The 18,688-nt window shown below is 39.1% G+C and overlaps 1 long non-coding RNA gene across 1 annotated transcript in view; it reads right to left on the bottom strand.

Annotated features, from left to right (window-relative positions):
* Window positions 1–5,246: 5,246 nt before the first annotated feature.
* Window positions 5,247–18,688, bottom strand: part of LOC140694095 (uncharacterized) — a 49,002-nt gene continuing 35,560 nt past the window's right edge. Inside the window, exon 3 of the long non-coding RNA XR_012069849.1 lies at window positions 5,247–5,465. This is a non-coding gene — a long non-coding RNA (uncharacterized lncRNA). The remainder of the gene's footprint in view (window positions 5,466–18,688) is intronic.

The following is an 18,688-nucleotide window of genomic DNA, read 5'->3' as shown; positions in this document are numbered from 1 at the left end:
AAAACCATTAGATCACTGCCACCACCGATCCCCTGCTGGCTCTGGAGAAGCAATTAGATCCTCCCTTGCTCCGTGTTGCTTCACTGGGTGCAAAGGAACAGCTTTAACTCCTTGTTGGGTAGCCAGGTTGGCGGTGGATCTCAACAGGACATTCTGGGACTCTTATTTTGCTGATCTTTCCCCCTTGTGGACATTTAGTCACAGGAGAAGCCTCACCAAGGGCTGAGAAGACAGAAACACTCCACACAGGGGACAGTGTGTGGAGCTCAGCCTATGGAGAAGCCCAGACTCTCTCCTAGGACACAGGTGCGTGTCCTCGTTTGTCAGATGTCTTTTTAATCATTGCATAAGCAGTGAGACTGTAGTGGATGTAATGCTCTCCAGACGGAAATATACCTTTTTTAGAGGCTGTGCTAGAGGTCTGAGGAAGCCCCTTACTGTGAAGATAATCCTAATGTCAAAAAGAGTTTGTGTAACCCAGAAAATGGGGGGTTGAGTGAATTAAAGGATTCACTTTAATTCACTTCTGCCCCAAAAATGAACCAATAGAAGCTGAATTGAAAAGGTGAGTCTTTTCTGTCCCTTCTGACAGTTTGCACAGACAAGACTGATCCAGAGATGCCAGCCTGGAATACATTTCTGACCTTGGCCCCCAAATTAGTTGTAGAAGCATTCCATTTCAAACACTGTGGTGGAAATCTACGTAAAGATCTTTGGATTTTATTTTGAACTTGCATACAGTTTACTTTGAAAAATTTATTCAAACATTTCTATAGTCCAGAATAGCCTATACACTCCTTGAGGGTTAAGATTAGGCCACTCTTTCCCCTGTGGAGCCACACTCTATGGAGCTGTGCCTAGAGCTATTACCATAAGCAGCCTCTCCAATGGCCCCAAGGATCCCTGCCAACTGGTACTCACTCACTGGCATAGTTCTCTCCCACACTGTTCACAAGTTGGTTGGTATGAGCCATAGAATATGGCAGGGATCATAGGATGTCACTTCTGGGATTAGGTTATAAAAGATTGTGGCTGCCTTTTTTAGTTTCAGTCTCATTTCTCTTCCTCTCTCTCTCTCTCTCTCTCTCCGCACCCCCCCTTCTCTCTCTGTTTGTCTCTCTCATCACCTACCCTGGGGGAGAGCAGTGTCCTATGTTTAAGCATCCTTAAAGAGAAGTTCACATGACCAGAACCTGCTGGTCTATCAACAGCCAGTGAAGAGATGAAGTCCACCAACCACCACCCGAGTGAGCTTAGAAGCAGACTCACCAACCCCAGTTGGGCCTTGACATGACTGAAGCCCCAGCCAAATGCTTGGCAGCATCCTCACGAAAGATCTGAGCCAGAACCACCCACTTAAGCTGCATCTGGATTCCAAAATAAGTTGCTACATTTCAGGGTAACTTTGTAACTCAGCAACAGATAACTAATATAACTACGCAGCCTGTACACTTCTCATAATAGATACGCTAAAAAACTCTCTTGACTAAAGGCAGAGGGGAGGTAGCAGGGGACATAAATAGCTGATAAAGAGTCCAGCTAAGTTACAAAATTTTCTCAGTGGCCCTGATTTAAACATATCTCTTTAACTACCTCTGGACCAAAATCATCATCCTTGCCTCCTGGGAAAGACTGCCTAGTCCTTTTTTAGGTTGACAACTTCTAATTTCATTTGAAGCTGAGCTGTGCTCATCCAGTTTGCTTGAAGCTGGCTGCCCCCCTAAGTTGTATAAGATACCCTCATTGCATGTCCATTTATTCATTCATTCAACAAATATTTAATAAGCATCACCATTCTAGGTGCTGGGGCTGCAGTACTGAACAAAACTAATAAGGCCCATGGCCTCAGGGGTTTACATCGAGCATATTCTCCTGATAAGCTATATTTCCCAAACTACAGAACTATCTTGACTTCTACCAGCTTCCTGGGTTCTAAATCCCCACACTAAGCTCTTGTTTATGGGGACCCAGCACTAGACAGTGTTTACAAGGGAAGCCTGTAAAGACATACTTCCTTTCTTCCTTTATAAGAGGCCACACCTTTAACATCCTTAACAATTACTGGTAGTCATTTAGTCCATGATTAAGACAACTGCATCACGTAGAATTATAGACACATTCGATGGAAAGGAATTTGCCACACATAACTTATTTCCATCCCTCTAATGTATATGTTCCGTGGTATATTTAATGGAGTTTTTTAAATTGAGGTATAGTTGATTTACAATGTTATATTAGTTTCAGGTATACAGCAAAGTGATTCAGTTTTATACACACACACACACACACACATATTCAGTTATATATATATGTATATTCAGTTTCCTTTCCATTATATATTATTATAAGATATTGAATATAGTTCCCTGTGCTATACAGTAGGTCCTTGGGGTGTATCTATTTTATACATAGTGGCGTGCCTCATACCATAAAGTTTTAATAAATCATATTTTAGCAACTGATAGATATGCTGATACACTTCCTATCCAACACCCAGCTGGACCTGGACCATGCAGATCAATAAGATACAATCAATTCACTTGAATAAAAATTATGTGACAGCGTCTCATATGCAAATGCATATATAATCCTATTTCCATGCCTCAGATGCTTTTTCCATCCATCTTGGCTCAGCTTTATTCTAGCACAAACTCTAAGCTGAAGGAAAATTCACGTCTCCTAGGTTCCAGTAGCCAGAAAATAACTATGTTGTCAAAACAATTATCACAAAGTAAGTATTTTCTGCCTCTGTCCTCATCAGCCTCAGTTCCCTTTAAGAAGTATGAAACTTCTCCAGAACTGCTTCTCGCGTTCCACAAGCCAGTCTTCGGGATGGCCTCTGGCTGGTGCTCCTCGCCTCCTGTCTTAGATCTAGGGTGATATTCACCCCCACTGCGGACACCAAAAAGCAGTGGCCACCGCCAATGCCCTCTAAGGGTACAGCACTCCCTACTCAGAGTGCAGAACTCTGAGCGGAGGCCACTGTCTCCTGAAGCTGCCAGGCCCCTTTCTGGCAAAACTCCTTTAACCGTTACATAGGAGCCAGGGCTTAGCCTTGGCATTAGGGATTAATTTGAGGAAGTGGTCACAATGTTCCCCCTTTTCTCTACTACTGGTCACCCTTTCTTTATGGCAATGAAACTTTGCTCAGTAGACTTGGGAAGCTGATGTTGGAAAAAGTACGCAGATCAAAAATTGAATTAATTCATTCATCCTCCTTGAATTTATCCACAAAAATCTATTCTCTACCTTCATCACTTTGATTTCGGTTGTTAAATTTTCAGTTGGAACCAAAGAGGTTTATCACTTTCTTCAGCAGGTTCATTTTTAGAAAGCCTCTGAAATGCAGGATGGCAAGTTCAGCCTGTTACAAAGAGGAAAAAGGAAATCCTTTGCTTCAGAGAACCTGGACTTCTTTAGTTGCTAGAAATTAAACTATTTAGTTGGTGCTATGTTTAGCTGTGATTTTAAAACAACAACAACAGAAAGTCCTTTTTCTGTGATTCAGAGAGTAAAGAGGGCTTTAACTAAGGAGTTAAGATTTAAAACTCAAGCCGCATTCACAGCTTTTCCTTTTATCCTGCTTATTCATTACATGGGTGTGTTCTATTTATTTCCTTAAGGTTACATTTTAGAAGACACATTTATTTTTCATAAATGGTAAATTTTGAATTCGGTGTACTTGAAGGTAAAGTCACTAAGACAATGAGTTAAAATGCATAACCCAGAGCTATGAAAAAGAAAATTATGGGAATAAATTCCAAGTGGAGATGAACATGGTATTTCAACTTGCTTTGAAATAAGTAAAAATCAGTGATACATGTTGGTGCTATATTATGCCACAAATGGACTAGGCAGTTCTGCATTTTCCTTTTCAGTAGCTCATAAAAGGAACATCTGTAATCTAAATGCTATACTGACCTAAAATTTGGCTGTTTAAACACTAGTCCTTATAGGCTTGGAACATCTTTTTTATATATATTTAGAGAATGTAATAAGATCAACACATTTCATGAAATACATACTATCAAAGGTCTATCAAATTAGTAGCATTCACACTTTAGGCTTGGAACATTTTCTGACGGATGACAATATAGATTCATTTTAGATAATGAAATAAATATATCCAGAGGAATCAAAAAATAGAAATAAATCTTGAAAAAGAATGGATAAAAAAATCATGGAGTACTTGTATCGATTATTTCTGCATAGGGGAAAGGATCATTTTTGTTTTCTTCTGTACACTTTTTCCTCGCTACATGATTTTCTATAATGAACAGACTTTGTACTAGAGAGAAGTTTTAAAAGGAGGAGGAGGTGGGAGTGGAGGAGAAGCTGCCCAGACCTGCTTGGCGCTGCCCCTTTCCTTTGGTAGGACGCTTCAGTTACTAGCTCAGTCCAGACTGGTTCACTTAAGGGCTACTTATTCACGTGTTGATACTATATGTCCCATGGGAGCATCTGGAATGGTACATGCCTAGGGGGCAGGGATGACCATGCAGACTATGCTCTTGGTTTTGTACACTAACAAGTGCAACAAGCAATGGGTGGTTAGTGTTCTTTTTCATTAATGGAAGGTGACAGTCACCTTTAGAATGCAGCAAGTACATGTGGCTTTAAGCCTGACTCTCTTTAAGAACAGAGGGTCACCATGCCAGGATGGACTATGGTAAGAGGAGAGCAAAGTTCAAATACAAATTTCAGACTTGATTGCAGGCTGTTCTGTGAATAACAATCTATACGTTGCTTTTCAGAACACTTCCATTTTTATATTATAATCCATCTATGAGCTATGGGTTCAGAATACAGCCCCATGGTTCACTGGTCTTGTTTCTCTGTCTCCAAAAATGGGGCCATTAAATACTTGTGGAAAGAAAAATCTTTATGCACAGGCATTTACTCTACAAATATAAGTAGCAAGATAACAGGGCTGGGAAAATAGATTTTATTTCTTGTATCCAGCCATTAATGAAAGCCAATTTGCAATTAGATGATTAACATAAGAGCCAGTGGTAACAAGCAATGTGTTCTTATTCCAAACATCTTTGCTACAAATTGCTGTTAAAAGCTTCTCCCTGTATTTTCTCTTTGCCTTTTGACTGCATGGTGATGGTATACGGTAATTGCGCAGTATCTGCAGAATGCTGCATGTTGTTTCATGCAAGCCATTTATGTCAGGTAACCACACAGGAAACCCTTTTAAGTACAAGATACAACAGCCTGCATTACCCAACGACACTCTCTGGTTAACCTTGAACTAAAGGTTCATTCCTAAATCTCCCTTTTGTCCCAGCTTGTGCTCCACCAGATGCCAGGGCCACACCGACCCTGGTTGGATGCTCCTGCAGCTTAAGGCACGCAGGGATGCTCCCTCATCTCTCTGTGCTGGGTACCAGGGGCTTGGCTGCAACTGCCTCTTGGATCCACCTGGTTCTGGTTAGCGATACCCGAAAGATTCATGGACTCTACAAAGAAAGTGATGATTTAATTGTTGATGACTCAACCCCACTGAGAAATAAACTAAATAGAGCTTCCTTAACAGCTAACTTAAGCAAATACATGCATACATACATATATTCACTGTAAGTGATACACAGCTTGGAATGACTCCCTTTCCGCACTGTTTCTAATTTTCCCTCATTAGGGAATGGTGACTCGTTTAGCTATGTGTGGCTAAAAATAATTTTAGACCTGCTGCATTTAGCTATGTGTGGCTAAGAATAATATAGCAGCTATGGTCTTTCTTGTGTCCTCTTTTTTCATCATCTTGGTTACATGTTATCTGCTGCTATTTCCCTGTTTTTGTGCTGTTTCACTTCCTACCTTAGTATATGTCAGAGCTGCTATTCCCTTTAGTGAGGTTGAGCTGCTCATTTGCAGTGTATATTCAGCATCTTTGACGATAAGTGCTCAAAATTGGGTTTCCAAATACACAGAATGAATTGTATTTACAGCTCTAGCTCATACTTTCCCCGGGACAGACACTAGAACTGAGAGGCAGGCACTCTCCTTCCCCAGGCCCTCTGTAAAACAGGGCCTGCTTCTGTGAATGACTCCCCTCCCAGGCACCCTGGCTTTTGAGAGTGTGAACAGGACTGACTTTCAGGCTGGACACTGCTGTCGGGGAGAAACTAGACCCTGCTGTGCAGAAATGGTTCTCCTTATTGAGTGCGTTCTCCAGCTATACCTACTGGGGCCAGCAGCTTACTATTTCATGACCACATACCTGTGGGCTCCCGCTGTTATGTCTAAAAGAAACCATACTCTTTCTTATTGTTCCCCCCATGAGATGTGAGGATATAAGCAGTGACAGAAAGCTTAAGTGGAATGTTTAGATCACCATTAGAAAAGTTACACTTTATCTGAAAATGTCATTCTAAAAGTTTATCAGGTTAAAATATTTCACATTGGAAAGAAAACCTAATTAGGTTTTTCTGGACTCCAAAAAGTTTCAGTACTTCTTGTTCTCATAAAGGCTGATAAGTAATGATATCCTGCCTTAGGGTCCTGAGTTAAAAGACATCCCAACATGCCTGTCCTGATCCGCGTCACCTTTAGCACCAAGCCTTCCACGTGGGGCCGTTCCCCAAACTTCCTGTCTTGGTCAGGGCTCTCCACCTGCCTTCAAAACTCCAGTTCTGACAGCAAGAGTGTTCTTTGACTCCTATGTGTGGGCCCCCACGTACATTACCAGGCAGCAAAATCCAGTCAGTCTCATTAGAACCATAAAGACAGGAAAGATACATTCAATTTTTAAAATACCTAGTGCAAATTATGTATTTATCCATAAAACCACCTGGATTTCTTTGTTTGGGTTGGAATTATTTTACATCAGTATGGTAATTTATTATCTCAGGATTATTACAACATTCCTCTGGCTTTTGATGGCATCAGAAGAATTTCTGAAACATGAACACAGATCAGACTTAAATTTTAAATGTTCATCATGTGCTTGACTTTGGATATGGGCACCAGGACAAAGGCCTGCAACCGAAAGCAGTAAATAATTTTTAAATATCTGCTCATTTATTCAAGTTTGGTGTTGTCACAACCAGGACAGTGCTGGGATCTTGAGCCCTTGATGATTATGAACTGTTAGTTACAATCTGGATGTGTTACAGAGGGAAGAATAATGATCTCAGATGGAGCCCACTTCTCTTTGTTTAGTTAAAAGCAGTTTGCTTCATAAACCAAGTCTTTCAAACCATGGAATCACCGTTGGTAGAAGGACAAAGAATCACCAGGAGAGCAAACCTGAAGAAGAGCTCTTCTCCCAACGCCTCCACCCCGTTCCAACTGCCACTGCCCTGGCCGGCCTCCTTTTCTTTGACTTGGGCTATTATAAAAGGCTTCTAACCAGGCTTCTCTCCTTTTGCATCTCTTGATTATGTACATTGCCACTCAATTAATCTGCATCAAAAACATTTAATATATCTCTATTAACATGCTAAGTACCAAATACAAAATTCCTTACCCTGGCACTTAAGCCCCCTGAAATACAACCGTGACCTGCATGCTAAGCCTTAACACTCATTGTTGCCTAAAAAAATGCCTATGTCAGTCAAGATGTACTACTTTCTACTCTTAATTATAACAGTTAGACATAAAGTTCTAGGATGCAGACTCCAGAGGTTCAAATCCTGACTCTGCCACTTACTAGGTTTGTGACTTTAAGCAGGTTCTTTAAGCTCTCTGAAACTTAATCTCCTCACTGGCCAAACTGGCATAACTCAAAAAAGTTAGGTATCATTATTGTTATTTAAAGTGCCCTTCAGTTTCTTGCCTTTCAAATCTGCCCCTTCTCTTTTTCTGTGTTAAACACCCTCTTCTCTTTTTCAATCTCTCTAGAGCAATGGTTCTTCAAGCACCCTGTCTGAATAAGCAGTAGGGTGAGCGTCACCTGGGAACTTGTTAGAAATACAAAATTTCATGCCCCACCCCAGACCTGTTGAATCAAAAATGTTAAGAGTGGGGCCCAGCAATGCGTGTTTTAACAAGTCCTCCATGTAATCCTGATGGACACTTAACTTTGAGAATCACGATTCATCTCAAATGCATCCATCTGTTTTTCCCTTATCCTTCCAAGGGAACTTGATCTCTTCCCCCACTCAAACCCTCAGAGCACTTGAGACCATTCCTTAGCATTTATTTCCTTTGCACTGTCTTAAACCATATGTGTCTATTCACCTCATTTCACACCTGCCCTTTACCCTTGAGAAATTATAAACTTTTTGCAAAAAGGAATTTTGATTACTCATTTTCAAATAGAAAGCAGGGCTTAACAAAATTTCTTTCAAATATTGGCTTGACTAAATTAAATCAAATTATCTTAGTCTTCAAGGTATAAGAGACAGAATAAAGAAATAGAAGTAGAAGAAAATTTTTCTTTTTAATATCTGTTGGGAAGTTCCATGCTGGAAAATACAGCTGCAATATGGATTAACTGAGTTCCTAAATGGAAGACAGAGGAGTTAAAATTCCATTCTTATAATCATCTCTTTATTCCTTGATTCTGTGGTGTGAATAATTTTTTAAACATAATTTTCTAAATGTTTGATGATGGGTGAGGGAATGTTATATCAGGGTAAAGGCAAAATGAATGTGCAAGGCTAATGTTTCTGCAAAAGTACTTTCTATTATATCTGCCTACAAAAGGCACACACAATGTTTTCTATGTTTCCCATTTTGCTAAAGTAACTTTGAACTTGGAAATGAAGCCACGCTTAGCCTATTAAATTGCAAATCCAGTAAAAACACATAATCTCTATCCTTGCTGAATACAAGGAGTTTGTCATACACAAAAGGAAAGAAACAATACTATTTATTAAAACATCCTTCATTAATAAGTACCAATAAGCAATTTTTTTAAAGAAAAAAATGGAACTAGAAGTTTCTGAATTTTTCAAATCATGGGTGTACAACTGTATTATATTAATGAGACTATTATGAACAAAAATAACTTTTTGATTGATTGCACGTTGATATCATTCAACTGGTAGATAGGCAGTAGCTGAGCACAAGCCTAAATTTCAAGCAGTTTATAAGCTAGTGTGACTTTCAAACAATGAAAAAGAAATTCACTGCTGTTGGTGGAAACAATTTCTTTTGATCTAGTACTTTGGCTGTACTATTTACTTTCCTGGAAGATACCCTTACCTTCTCCACAACTTTAACAAAGTGATACACAACCTGAACTCAAATGTAATCAAAAGCCATGATATCGCTCTGTTCAACCATATCTATCAGATTGAGTTTTTTCCCCCCTTGGCAGAGATTCATGTGTTGCTGCCCTGTCAGATGTAAGGCACCTGCCTATGAAACAAAATACTGGTAAAGGTGATTGAAAGACTCTCCTGTCTTTACTCTCCTGTCTTTGAAACTTTTCCACAACCCTAGTGTCTACTTTCTTCACTCATTATTTGAGAAAAAACAACAGCCATGTTAATGACAGAAGGCTAAGGAGGAAGTTGCCTGGCAGATAAAGAACAAGCAATTACTACTTGCAACAGGTGCTTTTATTCTTCCCTATTTCTGAGGCCCTCAGTTTACTGAGATTACTTCTAGAAAGACCTAGAAAGAGAGTTCTTGGCAAAATTCTGAAAGATCCCTAAAATGTTTTGGGAGAATCTACTTGCTGTAGCTGGTAGTGGAACAAGATGAGAGCACAGATTTCAGTGACATGCTGCACATGAATCACAGGGTGAATAATCAGCCCACAAAACTGTATTCACCTTCTAGTAAAAGCCAAATAAAAGAAACAATTCTAGAATCCCTACTTTCATGATAGGTACAGTCAGTTTTCAAAAGAAAAGGGGGTCATGAAACAAAAAGAAGAGCTTTATTTTGCAAATGGGAACTTGATAAAATAAATGTTAAGCTTTGTTGTAGAGAACTAAGAAGACATACAGGTTATAAAAATAAGTCAGGATGAATTCTGACAACATAGGGAGTGAAATAAGCCAGATAGAAACATTGCAGGATTTCAATACAAAGGACCTAAAATTGGCATATTCATAGAGACAGACAGTAGATACACAGTACCAGGGACTGAGAGAAGAGGAGAATGAAAAGTTATTGTTCACTGGGCACAGAGTTTGGGATGACTGGAAATGGATCATGGTGCTGGTAGCACAGTGTTGTATATGTACTTAATGTCAGTTAATTGTACACTTTAAATTGACTGAAAGGGTCAACTTTGTTACATACATTTTAACACAGCAAATACATACATACATAATATATGTATATATATATATTATAATATATAATCAAAACAAACAAGCAAACAAAAAAAAGCAAGTGGGAGAGCCAATAACAGAAAGTATCTAATGTTAAAACGGCATGAATCTGGAGAAAAGAAAACAGAATTTTCAGAACTAGGAAAAAGAAGGCATTAACTTGGATTCTCATCTTCAAGATTATATCACTTTTTCATAGAGAAAAAAACGAAAGAAGATCAAATAAAAGAACAGAAAATCAGCTAGGATGAGAAGTGCTATTTCTGAAAGGGGAGGTGACCATAAGGAGGACCGATTACAACAGTATCTTGTCTGTTTACAGTGCTTTTATTAAAGTCAGCATGTTCCTTAGACTCCCATCCTTACCTAGGAAGAGGAAAAACAGGAAGAAGGAGCTTGTCACTGATAAATAGCTGACTGGAGAGGAAGGCAGAGTCTTTATCAGAAAATCCAGGGATTGGGGAACAAAGGGTGAAATTCTACTTAAGCCCAATAAACAAACGGGGAGAACTAGGAAATTAGAAAATGTGGCCCTGTGTAAGGCTTGTCCAACACCTAAGATTCAGTAATTTGCTGATTCAGAGATCTTTAGAAACATTATAAACATTCAGCATCAAGCAGCAAAAAGTGATTGGTAAGCATACTCCAGGATTACAGAGAAAGATTCACTTCTGTTAATAATGTCCTATAAAATTACTTCTGCTGTGTGTATCAAGGCAGAAGTTCTTCAAGAGTGGTCGCCAAACCAGCAGCAACAGCATCTTCAGGGAAGTTGTTGGAAAGGCCGGTTTCTGGGCTCCACCGCAGACCGACTGCACAGAAACATGGGGAGCGGGGCCAGCAAGCCGTGCTTTCATAAACCCTCCAGGGGACACGGATGCTAAAGTGTGAGAAACAGCACCTTATGCAGGAACTGGAAGAGAAGCCTGCAGGTGGTAACCCAGACTGAACTGGCCCGAGAGAGAACCACAGGCAGCTGGAGGCAACTGCTCTCGCAAGTGGGGAAAGCACTGAAGCCCACGGGGGAGGATTTTAATCTCCTTTTCCGGGAGGTTTTCTGATTTGCTCAGAACTCCTTGTCTGTTGCTAGTGTTTGTAAACCAAAGCTGTAGACAAATGTGGACAATGTCTCTGCTAGAGAGGCAGCAGAAGGACTCTTCCTGCTTTCAGAACACCTGCAGGACCTCTCTCCTTTTCCTCTGCATGTCTCCTCACTGGGAGTATTTCTGCAATTTATCATGTAGATTTCTTCAAATCTTCCAGAACAAATAGTCATATCTCAACATCGCCAAGAAGACTTTTCCAGTTAGGCCTACCCATTATGACTATCCCAGTATTTCTTCAACACAATTAATTGGGTCAGTGGGAGATTTGAGTCTTTCTGGATATGTGTTTTTTTTATCTTTGCTCTTTTTTCTGTCATGGAATATCTGGACAAAAAGGACCATATAGAAACTAGTAGTAAAGCCTTCTTTCCATATTTAGACTAAGGTTATGAAGCTCCCTTAACCAAATGCTGTCAAATGTTATGGGTTTTTAAAAATCCATATACATATATTTCTTTTATAAAATCTTCAAGTTTAATAAATATGAGCATTTTTCCTTTGGGTCAAGAGCATTCTCACTGGACTGAGAGTCTAACTTAATTCCACATCGTTAAGGCTGTGACCTGTTTGTCACTCCTGCTACCTGCCTGCCCCCATCCCAGGTGTGTAGGCATCATTCAGAAAGAACAAGATCCAGTGCTCTCTTGGCTCAAGGCCTCCTTCCCAAATCATGCGTGTCCTACCTTACTTTTCAACCTTCTGACCTGTGGTCTTGTTAGTTCTCTACCAAGTCACACCAATTTCCAACCTGATATTGGTATTTCTTCTTTGGTATGTAGGGGAGGACAAAGTCTCTTCTCCCCTCTTAGGGTCTCTGACTGGACTTAAGAATTAAACTGACAAAAGATAAATTAACAGTAGAAAAGCATGCAAGTTTTATTAGAATTCTACATTATATGGAGATCTGCATAAGAGAATGAGTGACCAGAGCAAAAAGCTTTTATACATTTTAGACAGAGACAATAAACTGTAAAAAATAACATAAAGGGGTTTGGGACAGAGGCAGCAAATTGTGGGAAGTGACCAGGAAATATATGAAGGGTCAAAACTAGGAAGGTAAGATTATTTTAGTAAGTTTGTATAGAACCATTTTAAAATCGATTCCTTCCTTGTACAGGAAGGGCATATTTCTCACCTTGTGATCTGTTTCCAGGTACAAAAGGGTGAGTTAGAGTGCCCTTCCTGCATCTGCTGTTTCTCAAGTGTTTTTAGCTCAAAATAAGCAGTATGCCAAAACAGTGTATCTGGGGATGGCATATCCTGAAACCCTTTCAGGTACTAATTTCTTGCCAAAGTTTGCACTGTCCCCTTGAATTATGTCTAGCCCTGGAGGCTCTTGTTAACAACTGCACAGGATCTAGGAAACAGCTCATCAAGATAGCATTTCTACCAGTCTTGCCAAAGAGAGCTGGGCATCTGGAACCATGTTTAGCGTCACTCTATTTTTAAAAAGTGGTTAAACAGAAGTTTCCCATGTAGTTTAAGTGCTGTTCCCCCCCTCAAAATAAAACACAGATATTCAGTCTATGCCAGTGCCTGCTGCTGGCTGAACTCAATGTAACCTACCAGCCGCTCATCTGAGAATCCGTGATGATGGAATTTATTCCCAATGGTGAAGGTAATGCACAACACTCTGATTAGACCTTTTATTAAGGCATGGAGGTTCGCTGAGGCACTGAAACTCAGAAGGGAGGAAGCATAATTTCTAAAACTTTGATAGAAAAGGACATCAGATTTTAATAAGTCATAAAAATATGTGCTGGCTATTAGAGTCAGGGTTTCAAGGAAATGAGGTAGCCTGAATAGAAAGGATTAGCTGGTGAGCCAAATGGAAAGTTTAATGCATTTTTTTCTCCCTCCTGTTTTATTTTAGTTTGACCTTGGAATCAATATTTGTGGAGGAACTAGGGGTTTAATGTACAACAGCAATATTTTTATGTCCCCCTTACTGAGGGCAGGAGCTGTTACTCTAGCTAGCCATTACTCTACCACTAAAAGTGTTGATGTTTGTGAGTAGTTCTGTTCAATTCAGTACTAATAATAAAACAATAATAACAATGACAATACAATGCTAGGCTAAACTACAGCAACAACAACAACAGGAAAAAAACCCAATTCATAGTGAATTAACACAACCAACTCTTATTTCATGTTCTCACAAAGTCCCTTACAGTCCAGAAGCTCTCCTGTGAAGTTCTCCTTTGACAGTGACTCAGGGACCCAGGCTCCATGCATATTATTGCCACACCATCACCAAGGCTGAGGTAGGAGACACAGGAAATACACCAACTTTTAACAGTCTTGGCCCATAAATGCCACTTTCCCCTCACATTTCATTGACTGGAGCTCCTCATATGACTCCAACCTAACACAGGCTGGGAAGTATAGACGAGCACAGGAAAATTTGGTGAGACTTTCCTACAATTAACGATAATTTATTGATCAGTGCTATCTATTTTGCAGGCACCGTGCTAGTTAATATACATGCATTATCTCAGAGCCTCAAAAAAAAAACTTTTTAAGATATCTGTAATTCCACTGTATAAGTGAGTAAACCAAGGTTCACAAAAATTAACTAATTTTCATGTATCATCTCAAATTCTTGCAGAAGCCTTTAAAGATATGTTATTAACTCCAGTTTACAATTGAGGCTCATAAACAGAAACAAATTTTCCAAAAGTCAAACGGCAAAAGTGGGCTTTGAACTCTAGAATGGACTCATCTTCTTGCTTCTCCACATGCTACGTGCCAAGTATAATGCAAGGCTCCAGAAATACCAGAAGCAAAAGGAAACAGGGGGAGGGGAAAGAGAGAGGTTCACTTCTACTCCCTGACAGCACAACGTCAGCACCATGCTCTGGTGCCTTGAGGGGGTGTTCGCTCCTGGACTAGAGACAGAAGGAACAGTATTTCCAAAAGCAAAAAGCCCAGGCACTTGGTCAGAGCCAGGTTTTCTGTGTGGTTAAGAGCACTTAAGGTTGAGAATCCACACTTTCATGGACAAATTCTGAGGCCCTGGGAAAGACCCCAGCGACATGCTCAGAGGATATTATATTTCTGTAAAATGTGGAAAAGTGAGATCTCGTATCAGCAATTAGTTAAGATCACTGCCTCCTTCAATTCCTATGCCCTGACTATCACTTAACTTCTCATGTTGGTAGTGGCCACCTGTCTGTAAGCATATTTAAGATCCAGTTAAAGAGAAATTGAATACAGTATACATTTACTTTGGTTTGAATGAAATATATTCCTGTGGTTCACAATTATTCTACATATCAATGAGATATTGCTAGCCATGACGGTTTGTAAGAAATGGCTTTCAGGAATTTCCCTAACGCCTACTATGCTGACTCGCCTGACATCACAACACAAATGTGCAGAGCCAGAGGCTGTACTATGACATGACATGTTTAGGCTCCCAGGAACAGAAGTGTGTGGGTGAAGAAGGAGACAGGGGGAATCAGGAGCCAATCTTTGGAAAATTCTTCCAATCATCAGACTTGTAAATTTGCAAATGGAGGGTGCAGTTCCCATAAATGCCTAGTCAAAGCAGAAGTTCTCTTTCTGTCAGGAAGTTCTCTGTCAGGAATATATTCAATAATACAGCATATACAATCATCAACACACATTTTTTTCTTTTGATAGCCATTGCATGAAATAAAATTTTTCTATTACAGTTTCTGCATTTGGAGAAATACTAGAGAGAGTGTATATGTGAATGAAACTTTTTCATGACCCATAATGGATTGTGGAAATAAAAGAAACTTTCAGAAACTATCAGTAATAAAAAAAATTTTCAATCAACTGTGCTAGTGAAAAGCTTAATTTATTCTATTTTATCTACACTAAGTGATATAAAATTTAAATTGTTGGCATATGAAGAGGTAATCAAGCTCATACATTCAAAAACATTGGGGAGAGGGCATTTTAATTTCAGGAATTTAATTTAATTTTACTTGTGATATTTATCAGCTCTTTTAAATGTATTTTTGTGTGATTTTCTAAATTTAAGTCTACCATTATATCTACTTTGTGTTCTTTTTCTTAGAGAGTCCTCCAATTACATAAGATTTAGGTGCTGCTATAGACTGAATGTCTGTGTTCTCCCCACCGTCCTCCCAGCCTCCAAATTCGTATGTTAATACCTAACCCCCAGTTTGATGGTATCAGGAAGTTGGGTCTTTGGGAGGTGATTATGTCATGAAGGTGGGCCCCCATGAATGGGATTAGTGCCCTTATAAAGAGACCCCAGAGAGATCTTATCCCTTCTACCATGTGAGGACACAACAAGGCAGCCACCTGTGAACCAGGAAGTAAGCCCTCTGCTAGCACCTTGATCTTGGACCTCCTAGCCTCCAGAACTGTAAGAAATAAATTTCTACTGCTTATAAGCTACCCAGTCTATGGTATTCTTTTATAGCAGTCTAAACAAACTCAGACAGGGCTCCCCAAACCTGGATTCACCCTTGCACTGGCATAAATCAGCAGGTAAAATGCCCGTCTTACTGACCTAGCAGAACTTCAACTGGTGTAACATTTGAAAGCCATGAAAAAATAAAATAATAAAGGATCTAGATGACAATAATGTGGTTAGTTTACATGCCAGCCACTTCAAAGCAATGAGTTTTTGATGTTTTAAGTTATTCAACCCAGGAGATAAGTATTTAATCTGCAAAGACCTGTGGATTTGAAATTCCACTGCCAAATATAAAGAACAGTCTTTAGATTGTTACTTGTTATATCTCCATACAGATTATATTTATCAATCATTGGTACCATTCAGCTTTAAAGGACGCCTGTTGCTAAATTAGGCCAGGGAATAAAGGTCCTTGGATAAAAGTGGCCTTGGTAGAACTAAGAGAGATGTCCTTCTGATCTGCTCTATACAGTTTAAACTCTATAGGGAGAATTAGAGTTTCTATCTGGCACAAAGTAAAGTCACCCTCTTGTTAGTGGATATAAGATACCTTTAATCACCAAGATATGCAAAGAAATTGGAGAGTTCCCAGAGGGGAGGGGGAGGGAGAACTTAATGCTAATGATTTGAAGCTTAATAAATAATGTGAATGCTTATGTTTAATAAATATCTGATGAACTTTTAAAAATGTTGTTATCACTGTCAACATTTTCAAAAGTTCTACGTGGAAAGCGGAAATAGCATTTCTCATGATGAAGTTTTTAACAGCATGAAGAGGTACATGAGGCTAAAATAAGACATTGTCCTTATCACTTTTTACAATAATATCTCAAAACAAGTTACAGAAATTAACTTGGTAACCCTTAAATTCTAGATAATTTTGAAACAATACCACTGTTCATTACCTAGGCAATCTGTAGCCTAATGAGATGAAGAGATTAAAGGTTAAATAGTAAATTAAGTGCAAAAATAAAGGTGAGGAGGAGGGAACTGGAAGCTAAAATCCTGAGCACAAATTCTTGAACTAACCCATTCCAAGACGTTTCTTCCCAAGATACACACTCTGTTTCTTCTTAAGAAGACACTAAGGCCCTATTTTCAATAAACTAGTAAAGTTCCAGAGACGATTTAGTGGTCACTCTGAGAGTCATTCAAAGGATCTAATTATATTCCAATAGTTCTAAATACATTGTGAACCACAGATAATTTTGAAGAATTTGATTCACAGAAAATGTACAGAATAACAAATCAATGAAGAACATGCTTATGGTAGGAGATCCTTATTGGATAGTAATAGTCCTATCTGTTCACACTTTTTACTTCCTCCAAATTCTATTTCATTCAAATTCTGGGAAATTAAAAAACAAACAAACAAGCAAACAAACAAATAAATAATAAAATGGAAACTAGGCATCAGGCATCTAATGTATATTCTAGGATATAATCCTAGAATCTTTTTTTTTTAATCTGAAAGGGATTTTATAAATCATCCATTTAGCCTTCAACATTCTTGTTCTACAAATCTAAAAGTTTATAAGACATGCCTGAAATAGTAATTTAGTTAGAGGCACAGTTAGGACCAGAAAACAAACCTCCATTCCTACTAGCTACCCACAGGACCATCATATTATCACATCACACTGCCGCTTCCCAAACCTCCACTCATTTGCCAAAAAAAAAAAGAAAGAAAGAAAAAAAATCTTACAGCAGATTGTCACATTGAAAAGTAACTCTAGGTTATATGAGCAGAATTTCTAAGAGCTTAACTTTTTAAAAATTGTTTTTAATCAAATTGAAACATATATTCCCAAGAGACAGATCATGAGAATGCAATTTTGCTTTTAAGGTTAGGGATGGTGTTAGCACAAAGGTAAAAGAGAAAACTAAGTGAAAGGGGAAACTACACAGAACTATATATTCAGCAACTCCATTAAAGCCATATGCTGGATGCAGAGGAAAAGGAAATGAAAAGCTTTGAAATGCAGCTGTCCCACTCCCTGCTATTTCCACTCAAACTCAACTATTTTTCCACCAGAATCCAACACTTGCGCAGTGACACATGGAAACAGGGTGAGCTCATGAACCCAGGGGAATAGAACCCAGCATTCCCAGCGCAGCACCCTGGAAGCACCTGGCCACTCCCAACCTCCTCCCCATTGATGGTAAATGTGGAAGAAGATCGAGTGATGGAAAAACCCACTTCAGAGCAGAAAAGGAAAGCCAAAAACTAAGTCCGACCCCTGGCTGCCACTTACCAATTATACCAGCAGACAGAATCACTAGTCTAGTTGAACAATACTTTTATTTATTAAAATCAGAGCAAGGAAATCCTTTGAGACACTGGAAGACAGTGATACCAAAAACTAGTAATCAATGAAGAATATACAAACACTGGCGTGATTTGTTTTGCTCAAGTTCCTTAGGAAGGGCTTATTTAGCAAAAGAAAACCTCTCATCTGAACACAGGGCAGAACAAAACTCAAGTCACAGAATGGAAGGAAGCCGTCTTTTATTCCAACATTTCTCCATGTTTGTATGTTTCTAACACTGGGGTATTAACATTTTTAATTGAATCTTTAAATAATCATTGTGATGAGAACCACATTATGGGCAAGACCAGGCTCAGTAGATGACCTTAAGTGAGATGGTCTGCTGCATTGTTTCCAGTAATCTGGTTTGGTGATACATTCTTCTCTTAGGTATTAAGGTCTGGTTTGAATTAAAGTCTGCAGCATGCTCAGAGCTGTGAGAGTAACTGAAAGGACTTGTTTTCAACTGGCGGCCAAAAGCCTTCATTGTAGTTTGTAGCATACGGTTTATTCATATAATTACTTACTCATTTGATGAGCATTTATTGACATCCCACACACACACCTGATGCCAAGCACTGCACTAGGTGTACATATAAAACATGACCTACTTTCAAG

This window comes from Vicugna pacos, chromosome 3 (assembly GCF_048564905.1).
Source record: "Vicugna pacos chromosome 3, VicPac4, whole genome shotgun sequence".
Taxonomy (NCBI): Eukaryota; Metazoa; Chordata; class Mammalia; order Artiodactyla; family Camelidae; genus Vicugna; species Vicugna pacos.
Note: the sequence above shows the minus strand (reverse complement) of the source record. Positions and strands in the feature narration are given on the sequence as shown.